Source organism: Lepidochelys kempii, chromosome 5 (assembly GCF_965140265.1).
Source record: "Lepidochelys kempii isolate rLepKem1 chromosome 5, rLepKem1.hap2, whole genome shotgun sequence".
Classification (NCBI taxonomy): Eukaryota; Metazoa; Chordata; order Testudines; family Cheloniidae; genus Lepidochelys; species Lepidochelys kempii.
Genome location: NC_133260.1, coordinates 34562132 through 34580686, shown reverse-complemented (window position 1 = coordinate 34580686; position 18555 = coordinate 34562132). Strand labels below are relative to the sequence as shown.

Here is an 18555-nt window from a genome sequence, read left to right as displayed (position 1 = left end):
CATGGATTTCTACATAAAAGTGCATTCTTGTTGGTTATAACCTTAATACGTGTTCTTCACAACTCAGAGATAGATGTAGGTTTCATTTTTAGAAGGTACACACTATACATTTTTAAAGTGATTAATTTTGAAAACTTTTCAGATTAGTTTTACAGCTATATCAGAAAATAAATTATTTGTCTGGTTATTTCATTTACCAGAGGTAATTGAAGCAGATAGTTCACCTCCCAATGACTTCATAAATCCTCTCGAATTCAACAGGTTAATCATTAATATTCGGAGGATTTCTTGCCAGGCTGTAGTAGGAGGAGACTATCACCAGACAGACACACTAATTGTTTTATTTAACTAAAACAACAACATTATGTATTCTGGATTTTTTTCTTCAACAGCAAACCTATATTTTAACAAAACAAGCATATGAATTTTTGAATTTAGTTAAGCATTCAAGTTTTTTAAATCAGGTTTGTTTTTGTTAAAATTGTTAACTAAAATAGTTAAATGAAATATTTAAAAAAACAAACAATTAAGTAGACTGTCAGCCAGGTCAACGCGAGAGACTTAAAACATTGGCTTCTGCAGCAACTCAGTCATCTTCACCTTCATTTTCCTGTTTGTTCATAATCTGAAAAAGAAAAACAAGCTTTCCTGCTTTTTCAGGTCCCAAATGAATTCTAAATTTGGAATGACTTAGTCCAAAGGAAGAAAATATTCTTTCTACTCTGGCAGAAGACACTACTGCTGTTAAAAGTGAGATTATCACTTCAACAGTCTCTGAATCCAAGTGCTTAAGTGACTTTCACCAGTTCACTGGTGTGACTTTCTTTAAAACATCATAAATATATATTTCTTGAACGGTTCTTATTCCCAAACTGGGTCTCTTGTATAGCCTGCTGCCATTATAGGTTTTCCCTTCTAGTGAGAGAATGGTATGGTAGATCTCCATTCAATGAAGGCTACGCTCAGAAAGACCTCAAGACTTCTGGAATATGTTGCTCAAACAGTTTCACTTTTGTTTCTACTGCCTGTCCCTCCCTTCTCACCTTTATCTCCAGGCTTCTTCTCCTAGTCTAGATCTATTCTGCCCCCAACAATCTTCTATTCATTGAACTTTTTTGAAACTTTTGGACTTTTAGAGGGAGGTAAGGGATTGACTCCGTGTACACAAATTTGCAGAGGGTCAATAGGGTTGAGGTCTGTTATTTCTCACCTCTATAATTTCTTTATTTAAAACCATTTTTGCTGTTAACAAGCATGTTATCTCTGGAGACACACATCCACAGTTTGAGAACTGCAAAACTAAGCAAATCTCTGATGGTGTCTTCTAGACTGAGCACTGAATCCCATTGGGTAGATAAAAAGATTAACCTAAATAATCCATACAGAAGCCCCTAAAACCCCATAAAATTGGGTCCCTAATCCATGAACTATTGGAACTCATTTACAAAACTTTTCTTAACCATTACATGAATATATTCTCATACTATAGAATTTATAATCCCTATTCCATGATGAGATACATTATAGCTCAAAGATGTTTTAATTAAAACTATCTATATATAGTGTTTTCCTCAAAAAGCATTTTATCAAAAAAATCAGATTTAAATAAAAAAAATTTTAAATTTTTTTAAAAAAATCATTGATTTTTATCCACCCTGTTACTGTGTGACTTTGGTGTGATACTGCACCCCATATTCTTCATAGAATTATTGTGATATGAATATGGCATAACTAAGATGTTTTATGCAAGATGGGTCATGTGAGGTATCGCTGGAAAAGTTATGGATCTACTGAATGTGTTTATCCACATTGTATGCATGTATCATTTTGTGTATCAGAGGTTAGGAATATTGACTGCAACAATTACAGCTGTGTATATTTGGGGGAATGCCCACCATACAGTAGGCAATCTGCCTCAGTGGGCCATTAGGAAGAACAATAAGACTTGGAAGATACTAATCTCCCACCTTCCTGAGAAGCTCCCAGGGTTGCTGCTTTGACACTACAGGGTCAGGTGATCAGGTCACATGGTACTAGACCCATGTTGGGCTTTCAGTATTTTTTCCATTGAGAGGGTAGAGGAGCAGCCTGGGGAAAAAAAGATTCCTGCCTTATGTAAATTCTATTTAAGGCTGGGAAGTAAGTCAATCAGGACTCTTCTCCATTACCTCCCCTTCCAAAAAGGAAGATGGCTAAAAACACCTGAAGGGAAAGGCAGGGGCTGAGTCCAGGCTGAGATAGGGGTTCAGTCTGTAAAAGAGAAATAACTAGAACTCTAAGCTATGGAAACTCTGCAACCTGCTTAAAACAACATGTAGGGTGAGAAATTACATTTTGTAACCTGTTTCTTGATTGTATTAAGCTTAGTTTGCATGCTTTGTTTGCTCAGTAATCTGCTTTGTTCTGTTTGCAATCCCTTATCCCTTAACATTTACCTTTTGTAGTTAATAATAAACTTATTTCTTGTCGCTGTGCATCTCTCTCCTCATTGAGGGGAGAGGGCGAATTTTTATGAGCTTGTGCTGACCAGGCTGTTAAAAGTCTGGTTTGCAGTGCAGTGGGGATAAGGCAGGCCTTCTGCCTGCCCTAACTCCGCGTAGCTCATAGAAGCAGCTGGTGTGGCCCCAAGCACGGGGCGGCCAGGGAGGCTCCGCGTGCTGCCCCAAGTGTTGGCTCTGCAGCTCCCATTGGCTGCAGTTCCAGGCCAGTGGGAGCTGCGAGGGCAGCGCATGGCGCCCCTGACAGTCTCTGTGCTTGGGGGCCACTGGGACATGCCAGCTGCTTCCGGGAGCTCTCTGATGTAAGCACTGCCCAGAGCCTGCACTTCTTCCCACACACCAACCCCCCGCCCCAGCCCTGAGCCCCCTCCCAGAGCCTGCACCTGCTCCTGCACTCCGAACCCTTCATCCCTGGCCCCACCCCAGAGCCAGATCCCTCACCCCCCTGCACCCCTTTCCTAGCCCAGAGCCCCCCCTGCACCCCCAGCTGGAGCCCTCACTGCTTCCTGTATCCCAACCCCATGCCCTAGTCCAGAGCCCCCTCCCACACTCTGAATTCCTTGGCCCCAGCCCAGAGCCTGCACCCCCAGCTGGAGCGCTTACCCCCTCCCGCACCTGAACACCCTGCCCCAGCTTTTGGAAAAATGAACGAGTGAGGGTGGGGGAGAGCAAGTGATGGAGAGAGGGGGGATGGAGTGAGTGGGGGGTTGGGGCCTCAGAGAAGGGGCGGGGCCTCGGGATGGGGCATGGCAGGGGTGTGATAAGGGTGTTCAGTTTTCTGTGATTAGAAAGATTTCTTCAATCAGAAACCCTACTTAATCTTTGTATATCTCAATTTTCATTTCAACACTTGCCTAATTTACTACTTTCATTTCTCAGCTCCCCTTCACCCTGAGAATGAAAACCGTCTTCTGTCATTCCCACCTTTCTCTGACCTTCTTATGCTGTCTTTCAAAACTCAAACTATAACCCACCCAAACTATAAATGCAGTTCCCCATCCATTATATTAAAGGTGACCAGTAGGGGGTAAAACATGAGTGTCTGCCCATTTTTTGCTTCTGTTGTCTCTTTACAAAGAGGTAGTAGTTTTGTGGGCTTGTCAGTGGGTCAGTTTCTCATTTGAAGAGAAGATGGTAATGCAGAGTGCAGATAATCCCTAGACTAGCTTATGTACAGTATGCCCATAAATCCTGTTTAAGATAAATGGAGAAGGAGAAAAAAGGAAGAATACTACAGACTGGTAATTCTATTTGCAGAAACCCTGACTGGAGCATGATTGTGGCCAATAAAATAGCTCCTTTACCTTGCCTACAGCACAATGTCTGTTCCTGCTTGCCCCCTTGTCTTGGAAAATCCTGCAGGCCTACGCTGCATGGCATGTCTGCTGGTGACGATCGTTCTCAACACTGAGCATTAACTAGTTAATACAAGCCTGAGTTAACTCTCCTTTTGTCAGGCTGCTTATTGATTTCCCTTTAATTTAATGTGAACTCTGTTAGTGTTCCAGTGGTGGTTTTCCTCTTTCGTTCGATAGTTCACGTATTCATTATTTTATTCTATTTGGTTTCTATACACACATAAATATCATTTGTCTTCCTTCCCTCTCTCTTGTGATCCTGCTTCATCCTTCCCATTCCCTGTTAGATTAGACTCTTTTAGACTTTGCTATGTACGTTCACAAGGCAGAATGAAAGTGAGCACCTGTGATGAAGTATCGCTATTCTTTCAGACATTTTTCATCACTGACTAGAATATATTTCTTAAAGTGCTGCTTTGCACCCCGTTGACGCCCTCCACACTTAATGTGGGTTAAGGGGGGGGGGGAAAGCATTTGAAACTTGATTTTCTCCAGTATTTTGGGGAAGGGAAAATTGTCTTTTCCAGCTGAAGCTTTTAGTGGGAAGTAGGTAGTGCGCTAGAACTTTCTTCTCTTTCTCCAGATTCCATGAATGACTTAAAAAAAAATAAATAAAAATCTACTCAAATTGTGGTGGCCTTTTGTGGCATACAAAGTGTAGCTCAGCCTGGGTGTAAAATGCTGGGTGTTCCTTGACTTGGCTTTGTACTGTAGTGCTAAACTTACATCACTTTGACAGACAGCAATTTTATGCGAATATAGCAGTGTCACAATTAGGCTTCAGCGCGGTATATAAATCTCCTTTTAAAGAACTTTTAAAGACCAGTTGATCAGTAAACATTATTTAATGTGTGCCTCTGTGTTTTGGAGTTGTAAATTGCTTAGGATTTAACTGAGCGTCCCATATTAATTCTTAAGGCACTGTGGCCTGAGGTGTTCTACCATAAGGGCCAGCTAGTTTCCTTGGTGAGTGGGCAGCTCGTTGTGGTGCTGTGCCCAGCCACAAGGACTATCTGCCTGCTAGAAGGAAGGCACTTAACAGTGTTGCCATGCCCTGGTAGGGGGGGTTGCGAATGGCACATTTTTGAGTGCCATAATGATGATGTGGTGGGGGTGGGGAAACAAAAAATGTGATTTGGGTTTGCTGGGAGGGGAATAGTAGGAGAGCAACAAAGAGAAAGAGGAGATGCTAAAGAGGAGCATAGAGGACAGGTAGAGTGAAGAAATGGAGAGGGAGGGGGCAACAGGGATGTGGAGCAAACAGGCAATCGACAGAAGTGAGAATGCTCAGAGTAAAAAGCGTAAAAGCTGGGGAGCCTTGGCGGCTTCATTCCTGCTTCAATTGCTTGTCTCTGCTGCTGCCAGATGAAATTCTAGCTAGTTTCTCCCAATATTTTTCTTTTCTCCCCAAGCTCACATGGCTGGGCGGAGCGGTGTGTAGGTGATGCCATCAGAACAGGGGTTTCCATGAACAGTTCTGGGTCCTCGGGTGCTGGAGGTGTGGCAGAAGACTGAATCTTGGTTCTGTTGATTCCAAAATGCATTTGCCTAGTACCTCTCCTGACTCTATTTGGGATGAGCCATTTCTAAAGAGAAGAGAAGTGACACTTCAGTGCATACCGATTAGGATGATGTAGATGCTGTAGTAATATTGTAGTGGCAAAAATACCAACTGCTACTTTGCTGTTCAGAATAATGTGATGTCACAGAAGGGAGCTTTAAATTCACATGCCCTTAAGGGGGGGATGGGAGAGTCTGTGTTTTGTGCTTAAAAATTTAAAGTGTAATTGATGGAATTCACTCTGTAGGGCCAGTGGAATCTTAGGGCTTGGGGACATAGGACGCTGACCAGGAGAGCTACAATAAAACAGGTTGAGATTTTAAATGTTTTTCCTTTAGTGTAGACATGTAATGGAAATGTGAATTAATTAAATATACAAACTTTTCTCCTCTATTAATTATCTAGGCAACACTTCAGACCTCAATCATGGTATAGCAAATCAACTTCAGGTGAAGATAACAGAACTGATGGCTGACAAACTTTAAGGCTTGTTACGAAAACATTTTTTCAGTGTTTTTGTTTTAAGATTCAACACTATCACATTTCTCATTAGATGGGTAAATGAAAGTTCTGAATCACTGTGCTATTCTTGCCTTAATCATAAGTGTTGTCCCACTTCTCCCCCCCCCCACCCCCGGTGAAAGTAGGTTACGTATGAAACTTCACTGGAAAATGGTGTTATGATGCTTAGAGACAAAGATGCTGGTGGGATTGAGGTGTGGACATATATGGGAACCAAAATGGCTGTTCAAAATTTTCTAACTGCTTTGAATTTGCATACTGACGTTCATCCATGGATCTTTTAGCACATTACCCACCCAAATGTTAACGATAAGGGCCTGATCCAAAGCCCACTTACTTGAGTAGGTCTCTTCATTGACTTCTTTTGATCAGGCTTAATCCCCCAAAGATCCCTGTGAGGTGGGGGAAGTATTTTATCCTTTGCAGATGAGACGACTGAGGTGCAGAATTCTGAGCCATTTGCCCAAGATCCCACAGCAAGTCCTAGGCAGAGCTGGGAAGAGAACCTAGGAATCCTGGTGTCTCATGCTCTAACCCCTACAGCACACATTCTCAGCTTGTTGCTTTCTCAATCCCCATTGCTCATGCACAATTTTTATATTTGTGACGCTCTGTACCTCAGAGCCACCCCTGTGTTCATCCTTATGATTGTGTGGTATCCAATGCAAAGTTTTTCACGTTGGGTGTCTTCGGAAGGATCATATTGTGCTGAACATTGTTGTTATAGTAATGTTCTAGGTTGTAATTTCATGTATATAGTTATGAGGCTGAAAATGTGTCCTCGTAGCATAAAACAAGCCCAGGCAAAAACTCTCCAGGAGCAGAGGCCCAGGCAAAATTCTCCAAGAGCAGAGGGCAGTTCACTCTTCATCAGGGCACGTATGGGACAAACCCAGCCCAGTCTCACAGGGACAAACCCAGCCCAGTCTCACAGGGACAAAGGTTCTTTAAGTGCTGTCCCTGTGGGTAGCTCCACTCCACATGATGGTGGGGGACCCAGGGGAACACATTTTGAAGAACCTGTTACTGCAAGGTGAGTAACTTTCTAATTTGTTGGACTCTCTCTAGTGAGTCACCCCGCCCCCCTTCCCTTGGTCAGTTTGGGACTACGATGAGGTTATGCTCACCTGACTCTGAAGGGGGGGGGGCAAAGCCAGCAGGGAAGAAAGAACATGATAAAAGGGAGAGATGTTTGCCATGCTCTTCCTCCTTCTTCCACCTCTATCTACAGACACCACCACCAAGCAACTGAAGCGCTGATCAAAGATGAGAGCCTTGCTGAAGGGCAGCCAGACAGCCTGTGGTGAGAAGCATCTAAGTTTGTAAGGGCACAGAAAGTGTTAAGATCAGCTTAGAATGTGATTTGCTTTTTCCATTTGACCAAATCTGACTTGTTGTGCTTTGACTTGTAATCACTTTAAAATCTATCTTTTGTAGTTGATTAGTTTGTTCTACCTGAAACAGTGCATTTGGTTTGGAAGCATGTCAGAGACTTCCCTTGGGATAATAAGCCTGGTACATATCAATTTAACAAAGAAATTGATGAACTCATATAAGCTTGTTGAGGGCATAACTGGACACTGCAAGAGGGAGGGTTCTAGGGTTGTGTCTGGGACTAGAGAGATTGGCTAGTGTCATTGGGTTGCGCAATCCAAGCAGCGGCTGGCGAAAAGTGCTCACTCATGTAGCTGGGAGTAGCTTACATGCCAGAGGCTGTGCGTGAGCAGCCCAGGAGTGGGGGTTCTCACAGAAGAGCAGGGTAAGGCTGGCTCCCAGAGTCGAGGATTGGAGTGACCTAGCAGATCACTAGTCCGGATAATACCAGGGGAACGTCACAATATTGAATTGTGTTTTAACTTTAAAACTAAACAGAATATGTAGAGGGATCATAGGTTGCTTGTCAATATTACATTGTGGGGGGTGAGAGAAAAGATGTGTTGGTTGTACAAGTTAGTGATCACATGTATTAACCACATTGGTGTAATGTACTTGGCTGCAGGGCACAGCAAATCTGTATTTCTCCTTAATATCACTGAGGGACAGCAATCACCAAGAATTAGGGAATCATAGGACTGGAAGGGACCTTGAGAAGTCATCTAGTTCAGTTCCCTGCACTCATGGCAGGACTAAGTATTATCTAGACCATTCCTGACAGGTGTTTGTCTAACCTGCTCTTAAAAATCTCCAATGATGGAGATTTTACCACCTCCATAGGCAATTTATTCCAGTGCTTATACACCCTGACAGGAAGTTTTTCCCAATGTCCAACCTAAATCTCCCTTGCTGCAATTTAAGCCCATTGCTTCTTGCCCTATCTTGAGGTTAATGAGTAATTTTTTTATTCTCCTCCTTGTAACAACCTTTTATGTATTTGAAAACTGTTATTCCTCTGTCTTGTCTTTTCCAGACTAAACAAACCCAATTTTTTTCAATCTTCCCTCATAGGTCATGTTTTCTAGATCTTTAATCATTTTTGTTGCTCTTCTCTAGACTCTCTCCAATTCGTCCACATCTTTCCTGAAATGTGGCGCCCAGAACTGGACACACTACTCCAGCTGAGGCCTAATCAGCGCGGAGTAGAGTGGAAGAATTACTTCTCGTGTCTTGCTTACATCACTCCTGCTAATACATCCCAGAATGTTCGCTTTTTTTTTTTGTAACAGAGTGACACTGACTCATTTAGTTTGTGGTCCACTATGACCCGCAGATCCCTTTCCTCAGTACTCCTTCCTAGGCAGTCATTTCCAATTTTGTATGTGTGCAACTGATTGTTCCTTCCTAAGCGGAGTACTTTGCATTGTCCTTATTGAATTTCATCCTATTTACTTCAGACCATTTCTCCAGTTTGTCTATATCACTTTGAATTTTAATCTTATCCTCAAAGCACTTATGAACTTGTATTTGTAGCTCTGAATTGATCCCTTGAAACCAGAATCAGGATTCCTTTAAAGAGGGAGCTTTGTTTTGGGGAAATAGAATTCCCTGGTCAAGAGAGTCCTTCTGACTCTTGCTTTTTGTATTGCTGTATAGAAACCAAATAGAAATTGATGTTGCAAAACAGATAACTGATGGGTACTTAAAAATAAAAACCTTCTTACCTCGTCTTGAGTGAAAGCATAAAGCACTGCTGTGTATTCACTGGTATGAGAAGGGTTCTGTTAATGGTGAGGTGAAATTCTCCATGAAGTATGTTGCCAGGAATATTGGAGTGTATTGAAAGTTGTGGAATGGTTCTCTAAATATTCTGCAGTGGTGGGGTGTGTGGGTGTGGGTGTGGTTTTTTTTGTATTTTTTATTTATTTATTTATAGGACCAAATTCCAGTCATTACTTATGTTTCATTCAGACAATTCCCACTGACTTCGGTAACTTCCTTTTTAATTAAAATGTGGTGTAAGGATACTTACAGACTGGTTTCATGTAAATTAGTTTTGGCAGTTCAGTGGGATTTTTGCTTGCGCTTGGCTGACTGATATGGCCCTAAATCTTGTTAGAATTTGAATGTGTAGCATTAGAAAGCTTTTAAACTTTAAAAACATTCCTTTCTGTGGGAATCCCCCATTGCCCTCGGGGTCTCTCCCTGTGTCAGAAGAGGGTCAGATACTGGCCCCCTTCAAGGAACGTTATCTCCAATGCTAGAATTGTCTAAATAAGGCTGAGTCTTTATTTCTAAATCCTGCCAGTCCAGTGTGCTGGTAACAGAGTTAATAGATTTTTGTTGTTTATGAACTGCACTTGCAATTGGATTTAGGATCGCCTGATTCAGTGTGTATGTGCAACATGCATTTGCAGTCTCTGAGCAGAAGCTCCAAACTGACTTACACTGTGGATTTAATGTTTGTCAAGTTTTGTGTTTTGTACGAGAACAATTTAATGTTGACTGTCTTTCTTTTTACAATTAAATTTGATTAGAAGTTTAAGGGAAGAAAAAGAGAGGACTAGGAACGTCATGGTGCAAGAACACAACATCTTTCAGGGTGGTGTAACCATGGAAAGCATATTCAAAATATTGTGAACTTGAAACTATGCTTTAACATGCAAATTTGAGTACTCCAATCTAAGTGTGGCGGTATTTTGTTTAAAACAAGAATCAGCTGAGAGATCACATTGTGTGATGTGTGGTTACATTTGTTTTTTATGTAGATGCACATCTATGAGTGTTAGAATGCATTAGTTTCTTAGAACTCTGTATTATAAGTTCTCTAAAGGCCAGAGAAGAGAATTTACATTTTAAGAATTGTGACTTATTAGGGCAAAAATAGTTCACAGTGATCATGACATTAAACTAATACAGAAAAACATTCTGTGTTGGTGGGGTTAGTGGTTTTGGTTGTTTTGTTGTAGTTGATATATAGCAGTGCAGCTATGAAACAAGCATAAGGTTTGTTCTCAGTCAGACATCTATTTTAATGATCTTGGCAATTAGGAAGAGTTGTATAACTGATTTCATCTGTTAAATTCAGCCTATAGGAAAGCTAATTTTAACTGTACTTTTTGATGCTCTATTGTATATTTTAGGATTAGAAACATGAGGGCATTTCAGAGATTTTCATTGTCAGTTCCTCTATAAACCTTTTTACATTATTCCTTGAATACATATTTCTAGTGGCAAAATATGAAATGACTTCAATTCTAATACTCGGCATTTGGTCAGAAAATGACACATGGAATTGTTTCTGATTTCATTACATAATAAGCCAAAAAGCTACCTCGTTGCTGAGAAAATTAGACCCTGTGTATCCATCCAACTCCTTTCTGGACTATAAGGTTTTAACTTTCAAGAGTTTCACCTTTAACTTTCAGCAAGCATAAGCAAGACCACTCAGAGCTCAGGATTTACCTTCCTGCATTTCCACTAGTTTTCTCATATATCCACTAATGTGTAGATGAGAGGTCTTGTTTCCACTCCATGTGTTGCTCTACCAGTCACTAAAATTACTTTCTATTTTAGAAAAAAGAAAAGGACGACTTGTGGCACCTTAGAGACTAACAAATTTGCCGATACAGACTGACACGGCTCCTACTCTGAAACCTTTCTATTTTAGCTTGATCATGATTGATGCCTGCAGTTGATATACTGCTATGCTGGTTTAGAGAAGGCAGCTAAACTTGCTCACTGAGCTTTTACAGGATGTGTATCTAAATGTGCTCAAAGCCCCACCTGTCAGAAACTTCTCAGACTCAGTGTTGTCATTTACCTTTGAAGCTAGACACAAGCTGATTGGTAATAGGAAATGGCTAGTCCAGGGGTCGCCAACCTATGGCTCCAGAGCCACATGTGGCTCTTGAGAAGTTAATATGCAGCTCCTTGTTTTGGCACCAACTCCAGGGCTGGCGCTACAGGTGCCAACTTTCCAATGTGCTGGGGGGTGCTCACTGCTCAACCCCTGGCTCTGCCCCCACTCTATTCCTTCCCACCCCCTCCCCTGAGCCTTCAGTGCCCTCGCTCCTCCCCCCACAGCCTCCTGCATGCCATGAAACAGCTGATCAGTGGAGCTGCCGGTGGGTGGGAGGTGCTGGGGGCGGGAGGAGGAGCTGCTGACTTACTTCTGTGGCTCTTTGGCAATGTACACTGGTAAATTCTGGCTCCTTCTCAGACTCAGGTTGGCCACCCCAGGATAGTCATTCTAGCAACCCTTTTGTAATCAATAATTTGTTTCCCTATCTAGACATATTGGTAAAAGCAGTTTCTGGATGGACGGGAGTTAGGAAGAATAGAGGCGGAAACCTAGCTTTATTCCCAGCTCTGTCTTTGTCCTGTCTGTTGGGTGACCTTGGATAAGTCACTTCACTGCTGCAGCGTTTGGTGTTGCCCACCAGTTTGTCATTTCAGATGGAGCATTACCACGAAAGCACAGAGAGTAGTTGGTAGAACAGGGATATTGACCAGTTATACTTATATCTTCAATGTCTTTAAAAGCTCTGACCAACAAAATCAACTCGGATGGGTAAGGGTATGTTGTAACTAGCGGACCTATAAAATGTATTGTAAGCTCAGATGTAAAATGTGCAAGTTCACAAGATGTTAGTAACCTACAATTTTTGCCTACTTGGAAATTAACCATGAAAAATAGGGTGAGTTGTTTTTAATAAACGAATGTTCTAAGAAAGTGCAAGAGAACCAGTCAAAGAATCTGGATTAGTCCAAACAAAGAGAACCTGCTGATTATGATTCAAGGACTGTCGAAATCATGCTTGCTAAAAACAGAAGTTGTGGAACCAGAAGTTAATAGACCAAAATTAGTGTGATGGATATTAGGCCTAACTGGTGGACCAAACAATGAGGGGGATGAACTATTCCTGCTCATTTTTCCCCTTTTGCATTTCTTAAAAAGTGTCTTGTTTTGCTTTAAAAAAATAATAATAAAACAAAAAATCAGCTTTTCCATCTCACCTTATCTAGTCTCATCTCATCTTCCCTGACCCCAAGATAGAAGCAACCAGAGTGAAAGACTTTCTTCCCAGAGCAAGGTTGGCTGGCCTTGCTCTTGTTCAAATAACTTGTTTTTTTTCACTTGAGTTCTGAAAATCATCATGACATTGAGTCCTCAGCAAGTGAGTGGGGGATTGTTAATTGCCATCACCACAGACTCTGATAAGATCCTGTTTTGCCTCCCTCCCCTGTTACTTTCTTCTCTACTATTTCTTTCCTCCTTTCTCAGCTTTTCATCAAACCTGAAATTAACTACATTGCATCAGCACAGTAAGATGAGATGACCACAACCCTGCCCTGTCTAAGAAGAAAAGACACAACCAGATGCTACCCCAGTCCAGAAAGTGAACCAGGGTCCAAGCAACAGCTAAAATGTTAATTTGTGACTGACCAGCTGTCCTGTGTTCCAGATTCACCAACAAAAACCATTTTCGTGCTCCCCCCCCTTTCTGGCTTATCTCTCTTCCCTTTGTGTCTGTTAGAAACAGGAGAAGTGCATGCCCTTTACACATCAGGATGGAAAGTAAAACTAACCTGTTTCTTTTCATCAGAGAAAAGTTGCTCTGAAAATAAGAGGCTCGAACATTGTTCCTTCAAAATGAGAGAGACTTTAAAGGGTTTGATTTTGTTTTGTATAATCTTTCAGTTTCAATATAAATGCTTGTTTTCATTCCATGTTCTTTCTTGTGTTTGATCAATAAACTTTCAGGTTTTTTGAATGAATCCTTTTGGCTGTTTGCCAAGTAACTGAGTAAACTGAGTTGTCTGTTGGAAACGAACAAACAAACCCTGGACCTCTTTGTATCACTATTTTTATGCTGGAAAGTGGAAGCGTTTATAACACCCTTAACTGTTTTGACCCTTGAAATCAATACAATAAGTGTGTCTTCACTGCAGAATTAACCCAAGTTATCTACACTCAGGTTTGCTCCTTTTTGAGTTAGCCTAGCTCAAGTGAGAGCAAGCAGCAGGAAGGGATTGTATTAGCCGTATAGAGTGACTGCATCTCCCACTGCCTTACTAGCTCAAGCATCAGCAGCAGCACTTAAGTTTTAACCCGTATCCCCAGACGGGTCGGCCGGTAGCTTGAGCTGAAGCACTACTTACTTAAGCTAGAGATTTTTGTGTATGGATGGGAGTCAGGTTAGGGACAACATTGAGGTATAACTTGAATGTTTCTGTGGAGACCGCTCCCATTGGCCGTGGTTCCCAGTCAGTGGGAGCTGCAGAACCGGGGCTTGGGGCGGAGCAGAGGCAACATATGGAGCGAGGTACTGAAGGTTGCTGCTTCCCAGGAGCCAGGTAAGGAAACCTGCCTGAGCTCCAACAACTCTCTCCCTCTCCCTCCCTCCCTACCAAGAACCTGCGATGAGCTGCCCCCTCCCAAGTTTTAGTCAGTGGGCAGTAGTTTAGCTTTTCTTGTGCCATTCTCTCCTTTCTTTCTTCTTCAAAGTTGCAGATCTCTAAAACGTCTTTTTGAAATACAGTTTAACACACACAATATGGAAGACCTTAGCCAGGATTTTCCAAATACGTGCGGTGGCAGCTCTTCAGTCGTGATGAAGTTGATCATCTTCTGCCACGCTATTTTGGCTCATAATCAAAATATTTGATTTAAATAAATATGTAGAAAAATATGTCCCCCCACTTTTTCACAGTTTAACATTGTCAATTATTCAAAATATTTTGATTGAGTCAAAACCGTGTCTAAGGTGTTATGTGGTATGGGTTAAATGGTATTTTAAAGAGACACTTTAGAGGCCCACAATTTTTACATCAGCCATTTCATGAGTAAATGGAAAGGTGTGTTTTTCTTTTCTTTTTTTTTCCTTCTTAGAAATCAGGTTGAGGATACTTAGTAGCTATACGGTGTGAATTGCAGGATGTAAGTACTGGGGCCCTCCCTTCTTCAGCAGTAACTCTTGTAAAGCTTACACAAAGGGGACTACAATATATGGGACTGACTTTTTTTTTCTAAATGGTTAAACAGGATGTAGATATAAATAAAAATTCAATACAAACTCAGTTTGGAGGAGCTTTCTCACACAGATCTTCTAGTATGTAGAGAAAAGTTGTTTCCTCTTGGAAATAGTTTCATTCATTAATTTCCGGACAGTACTTGGGAATTCATGAATTTCTCGAAAGACTGTTGCATGTTCTATAGAACAAATATTGCAGCCTTGTTTTACGTAATGATATTTAAAATATTGCCACTTATTAAAATGGAGTAGGGTGACCAGACGTCCTGATTTTATTGGGACAGTCCCGATATTTTGGGTCTTTTTCTTATATAGGCTCCTATCCCCCCACGCCTGTCCCGATTTTTCACACTTGCTATCTGGTCACCCTAAAATGGAGACTATGCTCTGTCATGTGGAATCAGGATTTTTAGTGCATTCATTGTACTGTCATTCCCAGGTGTTACTAGGCCATATTTGGTATGTTTTAACTCTTGAATTTAGCCTTTTCACTATGCACAGTCGGCCCTATTGCTAACTCTGAATGAAAATTAATTTCTAAAAAAAAAGTGCAAGAGGACCACAATAATTCATATACTATAGACACTTTAAAAATCAACAGATCAGTAAGCAAAAAATGCTAAGTTTGAACTCTAACAAAAAACAAGGGCACTGCTGTAGAATGATCACAGAAAATGGTGAGCAGGAAGATTGTCTTATGGTTAAGGCTCCGTGTTAGTCATGGATTCCATGACTTTCCGTGACTGTGATTTCCACAGTGGCCAGTGCGGTTGCCCCAGGAGCTGCTTGACCAGCTCAGGCAGCCTCTGGGACAGTTTCACTGGATGCTGCTGGAGCAGTCTCGCCTGCCCGCTGCTCCCCACCTCCCAGCAGCAGGAGTTGGGGTGGGGGGGGCCTCAGGGCTGGGGATTGGAGTGTGGGACAGTGCTTACCTGGGAGTGGCTCCCTGGAAGGCCGCCAGGAACTCCCCTCCCTCAGCTCCTAGCTCCTTGAGCTGCCTCCGCCTGCAGGCACCAACACCGCAGCTCCCATTTGCCGTGGTTCCTAGCCAATGGGAGCTGAAGAACCGGGACTTGAGGTGGAGCAGAGGCAACATATGGAGCTAGGAACTGAAGGTCGCCGCTTCCCAGGAGGAGGGTAGGGAAACCTGCCTGATCCCCGCCAACCCTACACCTCCCCAGTGCCTGTGCCGCCCCTCCACCCAAGTTTTAGTTGGGTATATAGGAAAAGTCATGGACAGGTCACGGGCTGTGAATTGTTTACAGCCCGGGACCTGTCCATGACTTTTACTAAAAATACTTGTGACTAAAACGTATCCTTACTTATGGTACAGACTTGCCATTCTTTCCATTTAAGGCCAATTATATAGGTCTCTCCTGGTCATCCAAAAATCCTCCCGTATCTGTTTGAACTCTTAAAGGGGTACTGTCAACTTAAAAAGTTCATTTTGTTTTTCTATGAGTAATAACTGAGTATTACTAAAGTAAAGGATTATAGATTAATGATTATGCATTTTTTCCATTTGAACTTCATGCATTTTACAGCAATCTGTGTATAACTGGTCAGTTTTTCCTGATCGTGTAGGCATTCTATGTAGCAATAAGGAAAGGATTTTAAGCCAGATATTTGGGACCGGGACTTGAGGGTAGGTGTAATATCTGAAACTTTAAAAAGCAAACAAACCAACCCCAACTGACTATGCTTTGATGGGAGATTTTTCCAATGTTTATGCAGGTAAGTGATTACCGTGTGCTAGATGGGGAGGTGAGGGAAATTTTTTTTCTGTCGAAGGCAGGTTCAATAGCCATGCTGTGTGTGGGCTATGTGGAGTAGGAGGGAGGAATCTTTCTGATTTCATCTTCATTCCACTGTTGTTCCAAAAAGGCTCGTTTTTGCAATTTTGACATTTCTGCAAATGTGAAGCTCGAAGTGATTTTGACTGGTTGTGTAATTCACTGGTGAGTGTGTGTGTGTGTGTGTGTGTGTGTGTTGGAGGCAATTCTTCATGTCAATACGCTGAAGATTATAAGTTGTTACAGGGCCAAGCTACAGAGCTGTGGCTTCTTAGCTCAAGCTGTAGCATTTCACGCTTTTAGCTCTGGAGGTTCCCAGTTCAATCCTTGGTGTGTCTGCCAAGATGGCGACTGTCAGAGTTGCACATCTAGCCTGCCAACTCCAGTTAACTCGGTCCCAGCAAACCTTTGCTAGTCTTTGTGAAGCCCTATAATGAAATGTGATGGTTCTATTTCAGAAGTCATAATGAATCTTTATTTGTATCGTCATAGCACCTAGGAGCCCTAGTCATAGATCAGGACATCGTTGGTGCTAGGTGCTGTATGCAAACAAAAAGATGGTCCCTGCCCCAAAGAGCTTACAGTTCAAGTATAAGATGAGACAGCAGATGGACACAGATGGAAGAACAAGGAATCAGCTTGATGTCTAATACGGTATAATTTGCACTTATTGGCAGCAGACTTCTGAGATAAGTAACTGTGTATTTGGACATATTTTCATGTTGCCTTTTTTATTTAAGAACTTGTTTTTACATATTAAGCTCCCAGAGGAGCAACATCTGGAGCTATATCTGGCCATCTCATCAGGCTCTCCCTCTCCCCCTCCCCCTCCCCTTCCCGACATGCATCTTTGATTTTCAAGTTTATTCTCCTTTAAGATCATTCTTCTTTTCTCACCCACCACCCCAAAATGGTGTTCTGTACAGTAGATTTGTTTGTTCTTTCTTCCTGGTTTTCTTCTCTCTTCCTGATAGCTAATCCTGGTTTCTCTGAATATTTTTCTCCCTTTTCCCTGGACCATGCTGCCTCAGCAGAAGTAAATTCTGCATCTAGTCAGGACTAGGTGATGATCATGTGAGGGATGGAACTCCTTGAAAATTCAGACTGGCCCTTCTCCCTCACTGTTCTTTTTCATCTTGAAAATCAACCTTTTTTTGTAAGTGAATGTAATGGAATTGATTCTCTGACCCTGTGTTAAGTATGGCCAGTTTCCTGGCTGGCTGCGTGATTTAATGTGGTTGTGTCCTTCAGCCAAACCATAAAGTTCTCCACTTCTGAGGTGACAAAAATGTCCAAATGGAAAGAAAATAGCCCTTTCCCCAGGTTAAACAGTATTTTACCCAGGTTCATCCTGCTATTTCCCCTGAGACAGGGAAATGAAGGGAGTTTCCTTCAATCCTCTCTGAAAGCTCTGTCCTGGGATCCTTAAAAGGAGCGGGTTCACACATCAGGTCTTACACCTACACTGCTTCTCTTGTCTCCTGCAATTTCCTTCCCCTACTTTCACTGCACATCTCAATGTTTGTTCTATCAGTGCAGGTCGCACAAGCTGTCTCTTACTCAGTGAACAACTTAACCTTCTGCCAAGGGTCTGTCCTCTCCCATCTCTTCAGGCTTCCTTCTCCTAGGCCTTTTCAATCAGGAGAGCTATTCCATGCCGATCCTCTCATAGCAACCCTTTTTTCCTGGTGGAGTCTAAGCCATTGATTTTTGAGGAATTTAATCCTTCATTTGCAGGGAGGGGAAGGAAGATATTTTTAGCCCTTACAGATGTGAAGAGAACTTTCAAAATGTGAACCAATAATACAGAGCTGTTTTTCTCACCCTTCAAACAGAGGGCTCCAGTGGTGCTGCTGTTTTGCTAAAGCCATGAATTGTAGTAGAGACTGAAACTTCAATCACTGCGATTGAAGGAATACTGCTTCTCTCTCCCCCCTCCCCCCCAAAAAAAGAGAGACTGGGGGAACACAAGATGTAGCAATATGGTGCCTCCTCCCACCCAGGAGAACCACCCCTCTCTAGCAAGGAAGCTGTTGTGGGGGAAGAAAGCTGTTTCTCCATGGCTCAGGAGGTTATTAAGCTAACATCTGCTAGTCAGAGCCTACAAAAGACGGAGTCATTTTAGAACTTCAGCCGTGTCTTTTTTTTTTTAAAAGTATGCTATTGATAAAATATTTTTAAACTATAATCCAGTTCAGTAAAATGGTTAGGCATTCATGGATGGCCTCTGTCTTATAAAAACAGTCTGATTTGCACTGGGTATGGGTAATCAAATTAGTTGAGCATAACTGCCTTCTAAAAGATTATCTAATACCAATTGAATTTAGAAAATTAAAGGAAGCCTGAAATTGGTTGGGTAGGAGTTTAATACCCACTGAATCTGCAGTTCTCTCAAGTAGAAATCTGAATCTT

The 18555-nt window shown here is 42.0% G+C and overlaps 1 protein-coding gene across 4 annotated transcripts in view; it reads left to right on the top strand.

Moving 5' to 3' along the window:
* The window catches only part of ARL15 (ARF like GTPase 15), a 336015-nt gene that overhangs the window by 39085 nt on the left and 278375 nt on the right, over positions 1-18555 (top strand). For 3 of the 4 annotated variants that reach the window (XM_073343927.1, XM_073343929.1, XM_073343931.1), the window contains exon 2: positions 16636-16797. The exons of the other annotated variant lie outside the window; for it this stretch is intronic. The gene's annotated coding sequence lies outside the window, so the exon portion shown is untranslated. The remainder of the gene's footprint in view (positions 1-16635; positions 16798-18555) is intronic. 4 annotated transcript variants of the gene reach the window in all.